The 18,791-nt window shown below is 36.2% G+C and overlaps 1 protein-coding gene across 2 annotated transcripts in view; it reads right to left on the reverse strand.

Annotated features, from left to right (window-relative positions):
- PALLD (palladin, cytoskeletal associated protein) overlaps positions 1–17,388 on the reverse strand; it is a 144,517-nt gene extending 127,129 nt beyond the window's left edge. The window contains exon 1 of one of the 2 annotated variants that reach the window (XM_030947444.1): positions 16,945–17,388. The gene's annotated coding sequence lies outside the window, so the exon portion shown is untranslated. The remainder of the gene's footprint in view (positions 1–16,944) is intronic. The other variant, XM_030947443.1, reaches the window with a different exon arrangement.
- Positions 17,389–18,791: the final 1,403 nt, after the last annotated feature.

Raw genomic sequence — 18,791 nt, forward strand, 5'->3', positions numbered from 1 at the left:
TGTCCATCGTGCCCGGTCAACCTAACATGATTCCATGGCACAGGTTCCATATTGGTACTCTTTAAATACGTTCTCTTCTTTAGATCAAAAACATAAACTGGTTTCCCAGGGCTGGATTTTTATGCATGTAAGTAATACATCTTCCACTACCAAAAAGGTATGTCCCAACAAAAGGGATGGATTTAGGTACAGACAAAACAGACACTTATCTAGGGTGACTTATAAGTATGTAAAAGCAAAGCATAATTTTGTTTACATCAGGTCAATCAAGCATTTGCCAGTGTAAGCTACTCTATGTTCTCAGCCCATACTGCTGCCATGAATGTACCTGTTCCCACCTCTTTTCTGTTTGATGCCCTCATATCATGTAGTCCTATTACCCTGGGCTATGCCCTGATTTATCTCTATCTCTGGCAGCCCAGCAAGTATAAGAAATCAGTAATTCTTGGTTTTTAGTGTCTGCTGTGCATTCTTGCAGGGAGCAGAGACAGATTGGAGAGTTATTAAAAGAAAATCACTCAGGAGCAAGCAGTCTTCTGTTCTCAGATTGTCCCTATATCCTGAAAACAAATTTTGCCAAGTCTTGCCAGGGCTGTTATTCCCATTCCAGTCCTGCAAACTGACTCTGATCTTTACCACTCTTTCTTCCCTTCTTCTCACTCCATAATCCTAACCTGTGTTTTTCTATGTCCTCTCCCTTCCCTCCTTTCCCTCTTCTTCCTCTCCCACCCCAATATCCAAATCTTGTTCTAACAAGAATAAAATGAGGAATTATTGACAACAAGCTTCAAAAGGGATCTTTCCCCCCAACTTTTGTTTTCTACTCTAGTATGTTTTTTTTTTAATTAACAAATATAATCTCAGAAATTTATGGATAGTCAATTCAAAGTAAAAGATGACCAAATTGTTAAAAATATTTTTAAATATTTAAAATTTGCTGCAAAAATTTGGTATTTTTCCTTTAATTTGTATGTTTTGATGAGAGAATTTTTGCAGTTACAGCCCAGTAATACTTCAGATTTAAATTTTTTCCCCCTCTATAAGATGACTTCCCATTACCCCCAGAAACAAAAATAACCCCAAGGAATTCCTACCTATTTAGGAAAAGCATGCAACACTACAGGATGACAGATACTATAAAATAACAATCAGTGAGGAGTCTTTAAAATTGAACTGCCTCACTTTTATTGTTCTTCTTAATTACAAACTTCATGTAATCAACATAAATAAAAAATGGTTTAAAGCATCCTTCTGAAAATATTGCATTGTAAAACTTGAAATGTCATGGTTATTACAGAATGCAGAGTCAAAAAACCTACCAGGTTTACACATAACACAATTCCCCTTAATAACATAATTGTGGGCAAGCTCTCTGTGTTAATGAACAATAGATGTTTTATTCCTGAAGGCAAAACCCTCAGTTTGTAGTGGCATTAAAGCTATATGCAATTGTCTTCAGTAATTAAAATGCTAACCAGTTTTTTTTCTGTCTTCTGTTACCTAGATAGTGCACAGAGAAAGTATCATTTTTGGAAAGAACTAACAAACTTCCATTTGTTTACTCAGCAGACCCCTTTGGCCTACTTTTACAACTATTTGCCTTGGAGACAAATCTATTCTGTCAGCTCTACTGCCAAAATTAACATTTCTCTTCCCCCTCTTCCCCTCCTTTCCTCTTGTCACAAGTCGTCCCTTCTACCAGTGTGAGGACCTCTGCTACTATTTCTGATTATTAGACCTTCAGAGTCCTAACCTCTGTGTAGCCTTTCCTAAGCTGCATTTTAAACAATATGCACAAGAGAGAAGTTAATTCAATTTCTAGACAATCACAGACAAGAGCCTGTAATATGAGGCCCTACATAACCATTTGTTCTATTTTTCTTTCCTTTCCAGAAACATCCTGCAAAGGGAAACCTCTCCTCCAAGCCTAATTATTTTCTCAGACAGATCCCATTTTAGTTTCATGCAAGCTGTATGGCTTTCTATTGTTTCCTAAATTCTATGTTCATAAAGTGCTTACGAAATTGTCTTAAGCATGAGAATCTAAACAAAAAAAATCCATTTATATATTTTTGTCAGGTAACATTTAATAAGTAAACTGTTTTCTTAGGAGGACAAGTTCTACATGGTCTCTTGATTTGTGCATACACATGGTCAGTCTCAAGTAGCGGGAGCTATTCCTCAGCACTAGCTGGGATTAAGACTTGTTGTATCACATCAGTGTCATACTGAAAACGAGTCCTGACCTGCTTCATCAGACACTGCCTGCCCCAGAGGAAAGCACATAAGTAAGCAATTCAATACCAAATTACCTCAGCTGTCATTAAGGCAATGTTTGATGCATGGGAAACACACCTGGTGTGGGACTCCACTGTTTACTGTGGAAAGAAGAATTCACCTTTAAAACCGGCAAGAGCACAGGTATTTCAAACGATGAACACTGGAAGAGGCTTAGTTGTACTCTCTTTCCATTTCTAATTGTATTTTCTTTTCTGTGTACATGTTGATAAAAGAGGAGGATTACTTGTCATGAATTTCTTTTGGTGATGACATCAAAATTAGGTGAATAAGAAAATACTCAAATACTGATTCAGCAAATAACTTTCCAGTTGCCAGTTCAGATCAAGAGAGTTTGTGAATTCAAAAAAGGGTCATCAAATAAAAATAATGGAAGTATTTTTTCCCAAACAGAGACTGAATGCCACTTTTTCATCTTTTATATATTTATATATTTGCACAGTCAGCCTTACTGCACTACAATCACAGTAATCATAGAGGAGAATTTTCTGCTCCTAAGGACTGAAAAAGATTCAAAGACAAATCTTCGAAGCATTCCCTCTTACTGCGAAGGGATCACTAAAGCAAGCAACAAAGCACTATCAAAGGGAAAATGAGCCAAAGAAGCCAGGACTCATGGCTAGACACAGAAAAATAACCACAAAGCAAGTCTTACGAGAAAATTCCAGTTTTATGCTAACTAGGGCAGCATTAACTCATGTCCAGTCTATTCCAGCCTACTGATCCTCTTGGGGATAAGAGGATTATTTTCTAGCCTTGAGAACACAGGAATACTGCTGGACAGTTAAAATACACCAAACCAAACCCAGCCTGAAAGAAAGTAACTCAGAGGAACAAACACATGGCAGATGCTTTGAGAAAAAGAAAATTCTCTACACAGAGACCATTGTTTTAAAAGCTACCTCTTTCATAACTTCTGGGTACCAAGAGTAAAATCATCAACTCATTCCCCTATCCCTTTGTTACAGGTTCTCTGTATGCATTAAGTGTGCAAATAGGAAAAAACCAGACAGAGACACCAACAAAAGGGTTTGCAGATGTGCGTACATATCAGTCCCCAGAATAAATCTTCCAGCTTGCACCGTGGGTGCATTCCTGCAGGCCATGCTACAGTTCATGCAAATTTGTAGAGAACTGTCCCCTTGAAAAAGAACAGAAACTACTGTAAGATGTCAGATAATGGTTGACCAATTAAAAAAAAAAAAGTAACATACACTTTATATAACTGAAATAAATTTTATTAGTCATTCTCTATCTTGCCCAGTTTCAAATTGCACTGAATTTTTCTGCTCTTTCCTACTTTCTTCTTCATTCTCTTTCTACCATTTCTCTTCTTGTGTGCATTTCCACTCTTTGTCTTGCTTTTCTTCAACCATGCTTAGTTTACACTTACTCTCTCCTGTATATTAAAATTACAGCAATTAAATATTTAAGGCAGACAGTGAAACAATCACTAGACTGGAAAGTCAACAGACAAGGAAGAGATATTTTGGTAGTAGGGGAACAATGATTAGGTACTCATTTTTCATACTTCAAACCCTCTTTGCTTTTCTACTGGCTACGTTGTGGCAAAACCAGAACAGCAAACAAAAAAGGACAGTCAGATGCCAGGTAAGCAGGAGCTCATGCACACTGACATCAAGCAGCAAGCCACACAATGTGCCTTTCTATTCACTCCTCTTTTCTTTATGCTCTCACAATCCTCCATGCATGGAAATACATAGGAGCACGTGTGTCTGGGATTTTAATGACCCTGAACAAAATATAAACAGACTTGAACAGTACACTGACTAAGTAAGCACAAGGGTCTTAAGAAAAACAGTTCAAGGTTCTCTCTAATGCATAATCCGGCTGGAACTTATGTTTTTTGAGAGTCACTGAGGAATAGAGAGGTTTTCCTCTCTGCACACTCTTAAAGTTAATTTAAAATGGCAGCTGAAGTGAAACTTTAAGATATAGCCTTAGGGAGAAATTATAATAGGGAACTCTGACCACTACAGAAAGTGCAGAGAGATAAGTTGTAAATTAAAAAGTAATTTTATCCTTAGTGGTGTTAAGTATGTCCAGCAAGAAAAGTCAAAGTGAAATACTCTGACATTCTCATACTGGCAGAGTCAGCATTTCCATCACAATACTGTGTAACTCCCATTTTGCTTTTCTCCATTGAAACTAAGCAGTGCAGCACTTCCAGACTATAAAACATTACTACCTAAAGAACTTGACCTGATTTTTAAAAGAAATCAGCTTTTTCATAAAAGATTTAGAGTACACTGCAGGAATCAAATTATTCAGATGCTTATAATTCTCTACACACTGCCCAATATTTCTGCAATGGATATTTCATTATTTGTATAGGTAATTCATAAGAGAGTTACCAATAAAAACATACATACTTTAAGTATTTATATACTGTAATTCTAAGGAAGAAAAATTTGAATATAAATGCCGGTGCTTTGGCTGAACCTTCAGTTAAGCAATTAATAAATGTCTCTATAATGAAAACCATAGAAGCCAATTTTATAATAAAAAGTGTGTTACATTATAAGCAGTGTACATTAACTTAACTGATTTAACTGATTCTTCAGATTTTGCACCGTGTTTTTCTGTAATAACAAGTGGTGTAGGAAGTTAAAGTAATGTTCACTACTTTCTACTCATTTTTTTGCAGGAGTAACTTTTTATAAAACCGGATATGCTCACTAATTTTTTTGATCTTTGATTATAAGGAAGATACATAAATATTGAACATAAAACCAATGAAAAGTTTTTAGCTGTTATACAGCTTTGTTGCTGATCTGGCTTCAAAGTCTCATAGGTACATTTATGCCATGCAGCAAAGAAGGCAGGGAAGTGACTCTTGTTGTTGGCTGCACTGTGGGGTTGGTGCAAACGATATTTCGCAAATGTATCAATGGTTTCCAAATGAGATACCACATTTCAGGTAATCCTGTTTCATCATGTGGATCAAAGATATTTGTGCAGCTGTTTTTATTCAACATGAACAGCAGGGAGATCATATTTCTTTAACTAGCCAAAAAGCAGTCAATATTAAAGGAAAAATCTGTATGCTTACTTCTGTAACCAGAATGAACAAATATCTCTTAAAGAAGTTTCTTCTAAAACAGTATTGTTTATGTTATAGTCAATCTTCTGAAATAACAGAATGCTGAAATGCATGCTGAATAACTTATTTTCCCTTTTTGAAGCCCAAAACTTAAACCCTACCTCACATCATATTTTGATCTATCTTTACCCCTTTAAAAGATTTATCTTTTGTCCATATCTTTGGCCATTAACAAAACACAAAGTAATTATTCTTGATCTTAACTAGATGTTTTCTGAAGACAAAATAATTGTCCAGGTGTAGGTGTAACCCACAGATTTCACATTTTCAGAAACCTTTCACAGAACTTTCTTTTCCCTCTTTGGCCACTAGGCTGTGCAATAAAAAGTGTCACTTTCAGAAGCTGCAATTTAGCTGAATAATTGATGTAGATAGATAATTCCCTTTCTTCTATATTTTTGCAAGATCAGATCAAGAAAGAGTGAAAATCCTGTGCAATTCAAGGACCGCTTATGTCTTATGAACTGCAAACCACCTTGTCTACAACAGGCATGTTGATTATTTGTGACATGTAAGCTACAGATTCAAAAATAATTCATTTAATCAAGAAATTTTTAAACTAATGAGTTTGGACATATGTATAAATTTAAATGCTACGTGACCATGTTTATACATGTGAAAAAAGCATGAATTAAAAATCGAGGAATAAATTACATGTAATTTAAGATATTAAGTTTTCAACACTTCTATTTGTAAGACATTTTTGAGGGCTGTTGGACTCATTAGATAACTGCAAGCTAACTTAGTGAGATTCTTTACATCAGTTTTCTTCAGAATATTCAGAAAACTTACTGCATTACAAGTCATTTACAATATTTAATGTATCCGTTTCCATACATCATCTTTTCTTGTACAACTTATTCTCACTTCATTTTCTGGAGCACTATTTTGTACCTGACATCTAAATGTTTATAGAAGAATATTTTTTATCATCTATTTGACTAAACCTGAGTTCCTGACACATGTATGCATACTACCAGCACTTACAACTCAGCCATATATTTGGGATAAATCTGAAAAGGGATTTTGAGATCTAATGCAGTCTGTGCCAACATAGCTAGAGCCTCTTTGTGAGTGCCTAAGCAAGAACTTTGCTGTCTTCCAGGCTAGCTACACTGAAGAAGGATAAATCAGAAGAACTGAAGAGAAAACTTCTATTCTCCTGAAAATTCAGAATATGCACTTTCTGGCACAGCAGCAGAGTCAAAAGAACTCTTTGCTTCACTCCAGTTACAATTCTGTATTTCAGTAATGAATGTCATCACTCAACAACTTCGATGGCTACGCTTGACAATATTTAATTTTTTTTCAAGCTCCCATTACATATTGAAACTGAAATAAATTTCCTTCAGGGCACAGCCAATATTGTGGCACAACAAAATACTTTCAACTTCAGGTGGCTAAATTCTTTTCCCATCACTGGAATTTACTCTCCTCTATCAGATCCCAACATTTAATTATAAAAGCCTGCAAATACAATGCAGAAAAAGGTATTGCATTAAAAATACCTTCAATTTGCAATAACTCAACATTTTTATAATATATATAATTTTTCAATATCAATTAAATATGAGATATGGCAAAATAATTGAATAGTTGCAAATTCCCACTTGTTCTTAATCCCAAATGATACCATTTACTTTTGGAAAGTGGCTGTTTGCTTCATAAATATAGTGCAAATATATCTGTAATCTCTCCAGGTTTCATTGGTTTCAGCCAAAAAAAAAAAAAAGACAAATTATGACCTGTGAATTCTAAGGAGTTACAATCTGGTCTACAATTTCCAAAATTAATTAAAATGTATTGAAAAGGAAAATTCTTTGGTCTTCTGACATATCTACAAATGCAATCCTCTATTATGACCCAGTAAAAATAAAAAAGCAAATGAGGAGAGACAGAAAGATACAAAAGAAAAATGCTCCCATACTAGTTTTTTGATACATTTACCTGCTTTTCATAAGTCTTTATACTGAAGTTGGTAGGTGATATAAGCAGGAAGTGACAGAAAGAATTAAGTGGAGTAAAAGATCAACTCGCATTCATTTATAACCTTAAAATTCCACGTAACTTTCTCATTTTGTATTTCTAGGTTTCATATTTCATGGCAAGTTTTTTTTCTTCTGACATATCTTCTACAGTTTGATCTCCACTGCAATAGCTTGCCTCCAATGCCAAAAAACCTGGAAGCCGTTTCCATATGTCAGAGCACAAAGAAAGAACAGTTTATAAATGTGATGAATGAGCAAGTACAGTCATAAAAAGTTTGATAATAGCTGGCTCTGCAGTTCTGTGCTTAATATTACTGTGGATGCTTTCATTAATTTTTTAATGTAATTCAAGTTTAAATGATTACCAGATAAAGTCATTCATTTAACACCCTTTGAGAGTTTTATACTTTCAGAGGACTGTCACAGAACTATGAAACATGTTACACAGAAGAATTCAGCACTGAAGAGAAGAAAACCCCCAGCGCCTGAAACACGCACTTATTGCATTCAACTAGCTACTACACAGGAGCTCCTATAGTTTCAGGGCATGAAAAGCCAGACACTGAGCAATAATTTCTTCCATTCTGACAGGTAATTAAATTGACTGGTTTTGTACAACTTCCTTCTGGGGCCTGGAACATCTTACCCTGAAGTCAAAGTGTGGTAGACATTATCTGCATTTCAGATTGTTCCACTAATTCATTTGTCAGTAAGTCAAGCAGACCCCTTCTGCTTGTGTCTGTAGTTGTGCCAGCAAAAAAAATAATTGATCTGCTGTTTTGTTTCATCCAAAGATTATCATCTCTTCCCCCAAAAAACATAATGTTAGATTTCCAAAATAGAGATGCTGCTCTGTATTTTTCACCCTGTAGCTAAAGGATTTTGCTCTGCATGGAAATACACAGATACAAATCTTCCCTCCACAATGGACTTGAAAGTTAATTCAGGAAACTCTGCCTGGTTTATATCCCATGAAGCATCCTCAAATATTTGTCTAAACAAAGTTACAGAAAGATATCCCAAACATATTAAAAATTGTCCTCAAATGCATCCAGCCCTGTACTGAGAGTACAGTAGTGGTGCATAAAGCATATGAGAACAGAGTTGAAGTATAGTACTTCAGAGAATACACACATATGTTATTAGAGACAACATGATTGGTTCCGTTCAGATTGTCCCCAGCTTCAGAGCATGCTGGAAGAGCCCACTAGAGCAGCATAGCAGGCCTCCCTCCTTTTATTCCACCATTTCCTCCCCCAAACATTTTTCCCATTCTGTTAGGTTGGGCATACTCTTATGTGTATTTTCAGTAAGAACATTCACCATAATTTTCCACAGTGTCTAGCGCATGGCACATCTTATTGAATATAAGCATTGGACTACCTGTAAACAACAGTCTAGACAGAATCTAATTGCACAATGAATGTTCTTGTGTCTGCAGGAGCTGAATAAAAATGTTTCTCTAAAGAAAAGCTCAATTAACATCTGTAAGAACTGAAACAGAAATTGGACATGAGATAATTAGATATGCTTTACTATTGAGAAATGCAGGTTAAGCACTTTGCCCACTGTATCCCAAGAAAGTAAGAGGCATCTCAGAACTCAGTTTCCACTGTCTTAACTCGAAGGCCACCTTCTATGCGTTGTCTCTAAAATATGAGCAGATTCTGACTTTGCATTACCAGATGTACTGCTAGCCATAAAATTATTCAATCTTTTTGGAAGCTAGCAGATTGGCTTGAAGAGATGGATGTTAGGTATTATACAGGCCTGCATGCCAATGAAATACTGGAATTTCATTCTTACTGGTCTGCTTACCTGTTGCAGAAGGATATTATGTGGCAACCTGCCATGAAGTCTGAAGGCAGTCATGCACTGTAAATAGCTGTAAGTTTGTTCACTTAGACCACATACCATGACTTGGTTTATGTCGACCTATGCTTAAATGAAATTACAACTTCTGGTATTTGATAGGAAATTAAGAAGATCATGGAAGGGAAGGAAAATAAAAAAAAATTAAAGGGAGTGAAGATGGTTAGAGCGGGTTAAAAGAAAAAGTATTTAATAATCCCATGTGAAATGCTGAACATTTTTCAGACATAAAGAACTGTTGAGGCTTGTAGGATTATCATGATTCCTTGTCTAGCTGAAATGGAATGCATAGTGCCTATAACTGAAATGCCACTCTTAGGTATCGCTTATATTCCTTTGGCCAGAAACGGATTTTCAAAAAGCATGCTGTCATTATTTTGCCTTCATGGGGAAGAATACCTATTACAGAATTGCCAGGCATAATCTCCCAGTGAAATACCATTTTGAACTTTGAGGGAAGGACTATAAATAGTTAGAAGTAAGAAAAAAGATGTAAAGTTATAAGGATGAAAATGCATTTATGCAATTTGAATTCTACACATAATTGCATTTAACATGATTGTGGTGAGTTAGTCAGTGGCAACTCAAGGCTGACAACATACATGTCAGACGAAGAAGTAATAATTCTTCTCAAAACCATGATACTTAAAAAGGGGAAGAAGATGAAAACCATTTAAGACCAACCACTCTAGTCCACAGAAAACAAACCAACAATATTAAATTACAAAACCTTAATAACTTGCAAATCAACAATAAGTGAAAGGAAACCTCCATTCAGGATGTATAGTCTTGTTCATTCCTAACACATGGAAGTGATAACTATGGAACTTGTTGGTTTACCTTGAAAACTGGAAAACATCTTTAGATGTTTGGACAGGTAGAAAGCTATTACATGAACTTTGACATACATTGCCATCACTGTGCATTTTATAGGCCAACTAAATGATGCCTATAGAAGACAGTTATCTACATGATAGTAGCTGTATAGATCAACTTCTAATTGGCACCTGCAACATTAGTTAACTAGATCAAATTAAATGCAAAATGAAACTACATAGACAATACAAAAGGATTCCATTTTTATGTGGGTACTATTCCTACTATCATCTCCCTTTTTCTTCTCGATTATTTCTAAGCTAGACACAGTCAGTATAAGTTTGCTGAGCAGAAGCTAAAATACGTGATTCATTTGGGTCAGGTCAGCAACTTAGTAACTAACAACAAAGCAAGGAAGCTGTCAGCAGTTTTGTCAGTGCCTTGCATTAAGTATGACAGCATCAAATTTACTCAGTGAGAATTTACTCAGCCTGCAGAGATTGGCAACACTCAGCAGAGTGCCATAGGATGTAGAGAACAAGCAACTCAGTCCTGCTCTCACCATTGTTTTCAATACTGGCAACAGGTCTTGGAAGGCTGGGATGTCAATGAAGGAAACTGTCATCATCAAAGAACTGAAGATTACGATGATTTATATTCAAATGGATTAGGATGCCCTATATTCACAGACATTTGCAACTGTTGTTTATTTCATGTATTTACAGATAGAAAAATCACCATTTTAACAAGTTAGTTTCTATGCCTACTAGTCTGTAGGAAAAAAAGCTTTCTGAATTAATTTCCAACAAACTAGCAAAACTATTGATAATATCTGTTCTGATTCATAATGTAATATTATCAAAGATAATTTTCACACTTGCTCATGGAAAAGAAAAGCTTAATCTCTACGTAAATAGCCATCATATTTACAAGGAATGTTATTTTTCTGTAGCAGGCTATTTTCTTATATCCTACCTCAGAGGCAAATCAAATCATAGATATAGCAAAAAGTTATCCATTAAAAGAGGTATAATAAGATTCAAGACTTTGGACTCTGGGATAACATCTGTGGTGTCCTAGGACAGATTTAAAGTGTGCTGTATAAAAAGGTCTAATTGAAACAACAGATTTAGGGAAGAAAGGGTGGGGAAGGAAAATTGCCTGTCTTTGGAGCCTCAGCTCTCCCAAAACTTATGCCACTTTTTCCTCAGCATCCTTCACAGAGCATTCCTTTACTGAAATCACATTCCATTGATTTGCTCAGTTTATACACGAGATACCTGTCATTAGGGTTAACTGCTGCAGTATTGTGCATTTTACAACACACAAGCAATCTTCCTTAGGGGAGGATTACATTTCACTTCCTAAGCCAGGTCTGAGGACTAGCCATCGCCTTCCTCTAAATAAGAATGACTGATTTATGCTATCTGTTCAGATATCAGCTGAAGTGCCTTTACACACCTCATTAGCTGCAAGACACAGCCCTTACTTCAGTCTTTAGTTTCAGCTTTATCAAGCAAGCTTACATCCATGTTTGATAGCTGTCAATATGGTGTGATCCTAGACCATGCATGTACCCATGTTTTATACTCTGGTGACTATTTGCAGATTTATGACTACTGTTTGCTTGCTCCAAACACTCATTTCAAGATTATTTTCAAATTTTCAAGATTCTTTCTACCTACTGACATACACCGGCCTAGCCAGCCATTCCTCAAAGAATACCATGTGTATTTTTCACAAACATTATGAAGCCTGAAATAGGAAACAATACAAAGAGCAGGTCTGAGTGGAAAATCAAAAATTCCCTAGGAATCCAACAAGTTGAGGGTCAATACTCAAGACTGCTTTAAGGTTTACTCCTCTTTGCAGTGACTCGAGTTTATATATGCTTGCTGTGACCCCTGTAAATCCTTGAATTCCTTGATTCTTATTTCCTTCCCCAATGTGCCTCTCTCCATTGATTGAGAAACTGTCTGAAGAGAGGGTGTCTATTTTACATATGCACAGTGCAATGTAGACTGCACCAGCATTACAGTCAGAAAAACTTGTAAGTTGTCATAGTTTAGGAAGAATGACAACTTTCAATCTAGCAACAGATGAATAACTGTATATGTACATACCCTATAAAAGCTGGCCTAGAGATGTTTCAAAGAACAGGATGTTCTGGAGTATATGTGAAGACACAGGAATATTCCCACCTATACAACACAGCAGAATCTTGTCACCTTTGCTTCGCTTGATCTGTAAGGCACTGAGGGGATCTGGAGTTTGTCAAGGACTTCCGGCACAAGATACATCTTTTAAGACTGGGCATCTTAAAGGCCATGTTTTCTTGTGTATTTGTAGAAAGACTGTACTGTTCTATCCACAGTACCATTCGGATTGTGAAGTATAGAACCAAATCCAGTTGATTCTATGTATTTTATATGCATTAACTCAGTAAAACTGAACACTGACACAACACATTAACATACCACAGGCAGGAACGTCAAGGCGCTGTAGTACATATTTTGACCTCTGATTAATTCTCACAGCAGTTACTCAGAAATAATAATAGCTTTCCCACCTGCATTACACACTTCAAAGTTACAAAAATCTGCAAATAACTTTTAAACATTTACATTGTAGTTTATGTGAGGCAGAAATTAACTAACAGTGATTAATGAACTCTGGTTAATGTTTGGGTTTTGTTGGGCTCTTTTTTTAGTTTTTAGCCTTTTTTAAAGTTAAGAACAAAGTTCATGCATGGTCTGTAAATTTGAGAGAGATGTAGTGTTAAGCAAGGAACTAGTTGAAAGAGATGTACATAGATATATGATGGATATTTTCTTATTTTTTCCCATTTCCCCCTAGCTAAATTTATCATCCTGATCCTTAAAGACAGCAAAAAGCTCATAACTATTGTTTACTTGGTTTCCTGTTGTAGTATACTACTCCTGTATTATTTCTAGATAAATTACAGTGATTTAGTGTAAGAATTGTCTTTTGTCATTACTTCACCTTCCAAACAGACACAAGAATGAACAGTGATTTTTCAATGCTGTAACTTCTGATTTTTATTCTATGTTTGAAACACCTTAGAATTTTTTAATATTTTTTTACTAATTTCAAAAGTATCCATACAAATAACATTCATAATCTAATACTCTCATTTGAAGGAAATTTATTTGGATGAAAAGCTTTACATGAAAGCTATGCACCAGTTTATGGGAGAAATATAATAATTGAAAAGAAAGAAGTGAGAGCACTGAGGGAAGAAATAAATTTTCAGAATAAAGAATATGCATTGAAAGAATATAGATTACTACAATTTCATTCTTCACAGTAGGGATATACTGCATGTAGATAGTTACAACAATTTAAAGAGAGTTTACTTACATAAACTTTTCAATCCTCTTAAGAGCAGCACAAAATGCTGAGTAAGCAATTAACTTTTATGAAATAAAAAAGGTCTTTCCTTTTTACTTTTGGTATTTTCCATAATATATTTGGAGTGGAACATATTTACTGTGATTTATGACAGGGAGATCTTCCCTTATCTCTATCCTTCTCACTCTCAAATCAGGTCACCAATTAGCCTGTAGTGTCCAAAAGAATTCCTGAGATACATTTGCTCACTTTTAAGAAAAACGCATTTTCATCCCATGAAAAATATTCCAAAAACTATTTTTCATTTATTCAAAGGAACACTAAAAACTATTTGCTTTAACCCTGACCTTACCATTAAATGCTATGACCCAAACTCTCAGCCTCTAGGCAATTAAAAAAAAATAAATTGTTTGAGTACATCCAGCCAATGATTTCCATGTTAAAAGAAAAGTCTAAGTTGGAGCCATGTGGTCTCAATCAGGCAGTAAAAACTCTGTATTTTCTTAAATGCACAACTGCAGTATGCCCATAAGCTCTCTTTTAAATCATCTTAACCAGATCTGAATCACTCTCACCACAAATGATTCGGTGGCCCTGGAATGTGCTGGGGTAGACAGAGTTGCTCTGCAATGAACATTGAGATATTTCCCACTTTCCTAGTTGTTAAGAGAATAGTCTGCAGAGAAAAAAACCAACCCAATTCTAAAAGCTTAGAGCCAAGACAAAAAGTGACATCATAGTTCAATCATTCAAGAAAAAAATGCATCTACTGCCTAATAATAAATCAGTGTTGTGTGCCACAAAGGACAGTGAGCCAACACAGCCAAAGAACAGCTTTTCTTGCTGAGGCAGGGATACCACAAGCAGCTGGCAGATGCATATGCAATTGTATTCACAGAGAGCCACTAAATCCATTAAGCTAGCCAGAGTAGGAGAAGCTGATAAATTAAAAAAGCAGAATATACCCCATTTCAGCAACAATTGTGCAGCCTCCTACACCACATTACAGTATTTCTTACTATAGGCCAGCACAATTTTTTGCAGTTTAGTATATACATATATGACACTTTCTTAACAGCTTATAGGCAGCTCACTTAGGATCAAAAACCATTTTGAGGTATCTGCATTATCTGAATGTATATGCTCCTAGCCTTCTTATCCAGTCTCCTTAAGCAAATAGAAAGGACAGGCACAAAACCACCTTAGCTTCCCCAGCACATCTCAGAAGGAGTTCCAAAATATTACTTACATCTAAAGTTATAACAGAGGAAAGGGAATGTAGGTCCTTGGGGGCTCCTAAAAGTCACATTTAAACAGCAAATGAGCAAGCTTTGCTTAAATAACTGTAAGATTCTTAAATGCCATTTCCTCTTTAAAACTGTGTCTGGAGCCTGAAAGATTTCTTTCAGTCTTAATCACCTCAAAAAACAATTTAAACATGTGGCCAAAGCAATGTGCATTTAAAACAGGAATAGACCAGAGCCAAGACATTTGGATCCAGTTATTAACCTTCTTATACTTCATGGATGTAGGAATCCAGGGATTTTGGTACAGGCCCATCTCTGAACTCAACACTCATTGCCAAACCTCACAGTCAATAGAAAATATGCTTTAACATATCAAAGCAGGAAAAACAGCATAAAGATGTCAGATTTTTCCACCACATCAATGAGAAAAAATGTCATTATAGCACCCATGTAAATTGTGAAACTGAAAGCAGCTGCTGAGGCAACCTTCCATGGTGCCATTGGCAGAGGGGGGTCCGACTGAGGAAAACAATATTCCATTTTTAGCTCTGAAACACAATCTTTACTAGTTTTAGTGTGTAATTCCCATTCAGTGAATAACTTACCATAAACAGAGCTAGTAACTACTATAGAAAGAAATGCCTTGGTACCTGGCAAGCAAAGTGTACTAAACATTCCAAACATCCCAACTAATTGCTCACTGTGCTGCTGAGCACTGTTTCACAGTCAATCCATAGAAACATAATTTAGCAGATAATTTTTAACAATTACCACACCTAAGTATTCTCCCAAATGAAGGGTGAAATTTAGAATGACAAAGCTTTGGTTTTGGGTTTCTAAATTAGAAAAAGCAAACACACAGACCTCAAACAAACAGTTAATTGACTGTGACTGCTATACTTCACACGATCACATATTTGCCCATTCAGCATATTTTTCATGTGACTAGGTTCACCTTCACAAATACTTGATCACCAGCAGTTAATAACTGGAGAGAGGGAGGGGAACTCTCACTTTGTCAACAAAAAATATTTGAATAACTACTTGAAGTAACTGATGGAGCCAGAGTTAAGGCAAGGGAAAGGAATTTTTTGCCCCTTTTAAGATCTGTTGTCCCAGTAAAGTTTCTTTGGACTTTTAGCTTTAAAAGTATGTAAGTACATTCAGTCACCTGGTCTTTTTGTCCCCTTTGTCAAATTTATTATACAGTTGACTTTCTGGACTTCAAGGGTTTCTTATTTATCACTTTATTAAGATAACCCACGGAGCAAGACATAATAGCATGCTGATAGCAGGGCTTATCAGTACTTTAAAAACAAATGGGTCCCTGCAGTGAACTTCCTTTGACAGCTAGATGGCATTTCTGAAAGAAATGCATTTGGATTAACCTGCCTCGGTTCTGACTTTTTCTAAAGACAATACTGAGAGATAAAAAAAAGTCTTTGTAACAAAGCAAACCATTTTGCTAGTAAACTTATAAGGCAGCAGTCTTAGCACTTTGAAAAAGCAAGAACAGCGCAATAATTTTGCATATTGGAAGAAAGCAGTCTCTTTTGCAGGACTCCTGTCCTCTCTCAGAGTCATTTTTTCAAACCTACACTCTTTTTACACTGTACATTAGCTTTCACTTGCATGCCCTAGAACAGTAGACTCTCAAAGCTTTTTGTTTTTAAAAAGAGATTAACTTTGCTCCCAATAGCGGGAAAGGAAGGGGGAGGGGATGTGCTCTGAATGAATGCCAGTCATTTAAAACAAACTTATTTTGGGTGTCTTTAAACTAGTCCTGGGATGCATATCATCACTTTACCCTCTCCATCCTCCTGAACTTTAGTTCTACTCATATCCTCTGTGATGGAACACCTTTACTTCCCAGGTTCAGCTCTTGCACTTAAAACAAACGAGTTACTCTGCCAGTTAAAGTTACTCTGTACTACACATGGTTCAAAACAAAACAGGTTTGCAGAAAACCTAATAATAAAGCCATTTTGGTAAGCTTTCCAAAATTGTACAGACACTTATGAATTTTGTTAAAATAGTTACATTCTTATAAAGCTTCTTGGAAAGGGGAAAATGAGGAACATTTTACTGCTAGGCACTGTTCCAAGACCACTATAACAGCACACACTGTGATTCACTCGTACTCCCCCCACCCCCACCCCCCATTGTAGTAAGCTAAAGCACCTTATGGTTTCCTGCACCTTTATACCCATTTAAGGCTGGCACTTACCGTTGTGGCACAGAGGGACCCCACCCCCGCAGAGAGGCTGAGAGCTGATGGTCTCTTGGTCCTTGACTTCTTGACTAGCCCCGGCTGTTAGCTTTGCTGCTCTAAATTCATTCTAGTCCGCAGAGGAGCACAGAAAAAATTAATAGACAGCTGAGCTGCCAAATTCCAAGCACCACGACCGGCAATGAAGACGTTCTCCCTAGTTCTGACTGAGTCCAAAGAACAAAGCCTGCTGGCAATGAGGAAGCGGAGTTTAAGTCCTCTGGCTCCAGTCCAACTGTTGCTCTTGCTGCTGCTGCAGAGTACGTGAGAGTGTTTGCATGAGCTTGTAACGCGTGTAAGAGATGGGGGCTGGGGGAAAAGAGGGTGTGTGTAAGGGGAGGAATGCTAGTCATATCCAAAAATAACATGAAGGAAGTCAAGTAGTGATCCGTCTCCTCTCATTCTCTCTCCTTATCACATGTACCAAGAGTGTCGCTACCCTGAGATTCTGATCTCAAGAGTAGGTAGAGAAAAAATTCCATTGTGACTTGCAGCTCATATGATTGAGCTTTTAAATTGTAACTGGGGAGCTGTACACTTACAAGAACACATCACAAAATGCATGATTTAGCAGCAATCTACTTGGTGATACTGCAGCCAGCAGCATTTCACACTGTGTGCATTTGTTTGCAAACTGGAGAGAAAAACCAGAAACTACTAATGTAGTTTACTACACACCAGAAAAAACAGTGTCACGTTTGCCGTCCAGAAGTTCCTAAATTACAGTCCTAGGTATTTCCAGCTACTGTTAGTGTTGATTTTCAAAATAGCAAATGCTGCAAGTTTACAATATAATGCAGAAACAGGAGTATAAAAATCTCTATATAGTTTAAATATGCCCTGGTTTTTTACAATTATTTTTAAAAAATTGCACATACAGAAGAGTATTATGTCAAAAAGAAAATCAACACCTATGAGACAACACAAACAAGAAAATCCCACCTAAAAAAAAATAAAATCCTTCCTGAATAACCAGAAAGCTATAATGTAACTATTGTGACTTTTCTTATTCTGTTAAAACCCTTAGAATACTGATTTCAAAATTGTAGGCTTTCAAAAATCTTAAAAATAGTCATTAAAAAATGAAGAACAAATTTAAGGAAGAATATTAATAATCCATTAATCACAGAATCTTCTGAGTTGGAAGGGATCCATAAGGATCATCAAGTCCAGCTCTGAAGTGAGTGGCCCATGGAGGGAATGAACCCACAATCTTCGCATCATTAGCACCACGCTCTGATCAACTGATAGCCTCAATATTATTTTTAGTACTTGTATTTAACCTGCTTTCTGTCAAATCAACTTAAGGACCTCTAAAAATCTTTGTAAACTCAGGAAGAGTCTCTGTGATTAGTTAACATTTCTGAAGAATCTTTACTCAGTCTAGTAGTACTTCAGTCTCAAGGAACTCCCTTCAAAATACTGTAAGATAACACAATGTAAGCCATACTTTTATTGTGATACTCTCTGTGAAGTGTTTAATTAAATTTTAATTTAAACATTACAATATAAAGAAAATTCAAAGCAATTTTGGGTTTAATTTAATCTCATGCAGATTAGTTTAGCCCATGATTCTGAGGTGTTTGATATGGCACTGGGTATTTAGGAAAAACAAAACTGGGAAACTTCAATGATGAATGGTTTTGAAATACTAATTTTCACAACAGAAGTAACAGTGGTAAAGAAGGCAGAAACTAGTTAGAAAATAGACTCCAGTGTGCTGGTTTCAACAATGACAGCCTAAACAGGCCACCTGTTTACACAGATCTTTGTTCCTTAATATGGGAGACAGTGTAGCTCAGACA

The sequence above is a fragment of the Camarhynchus parvulus genome, chromosome 4, assembly GCF_901933205.1.
Source record: "Camarhynchus parvulus chromosome 4, STF_HiC, whole genome shotgun sequence".
Taxonomy (NCBI): Eukaryota; Metazoa; Chordata; class Aves; order Passeriformes; family Thraupidae; genus Camarhynchus; species Camarhynchus parvulus.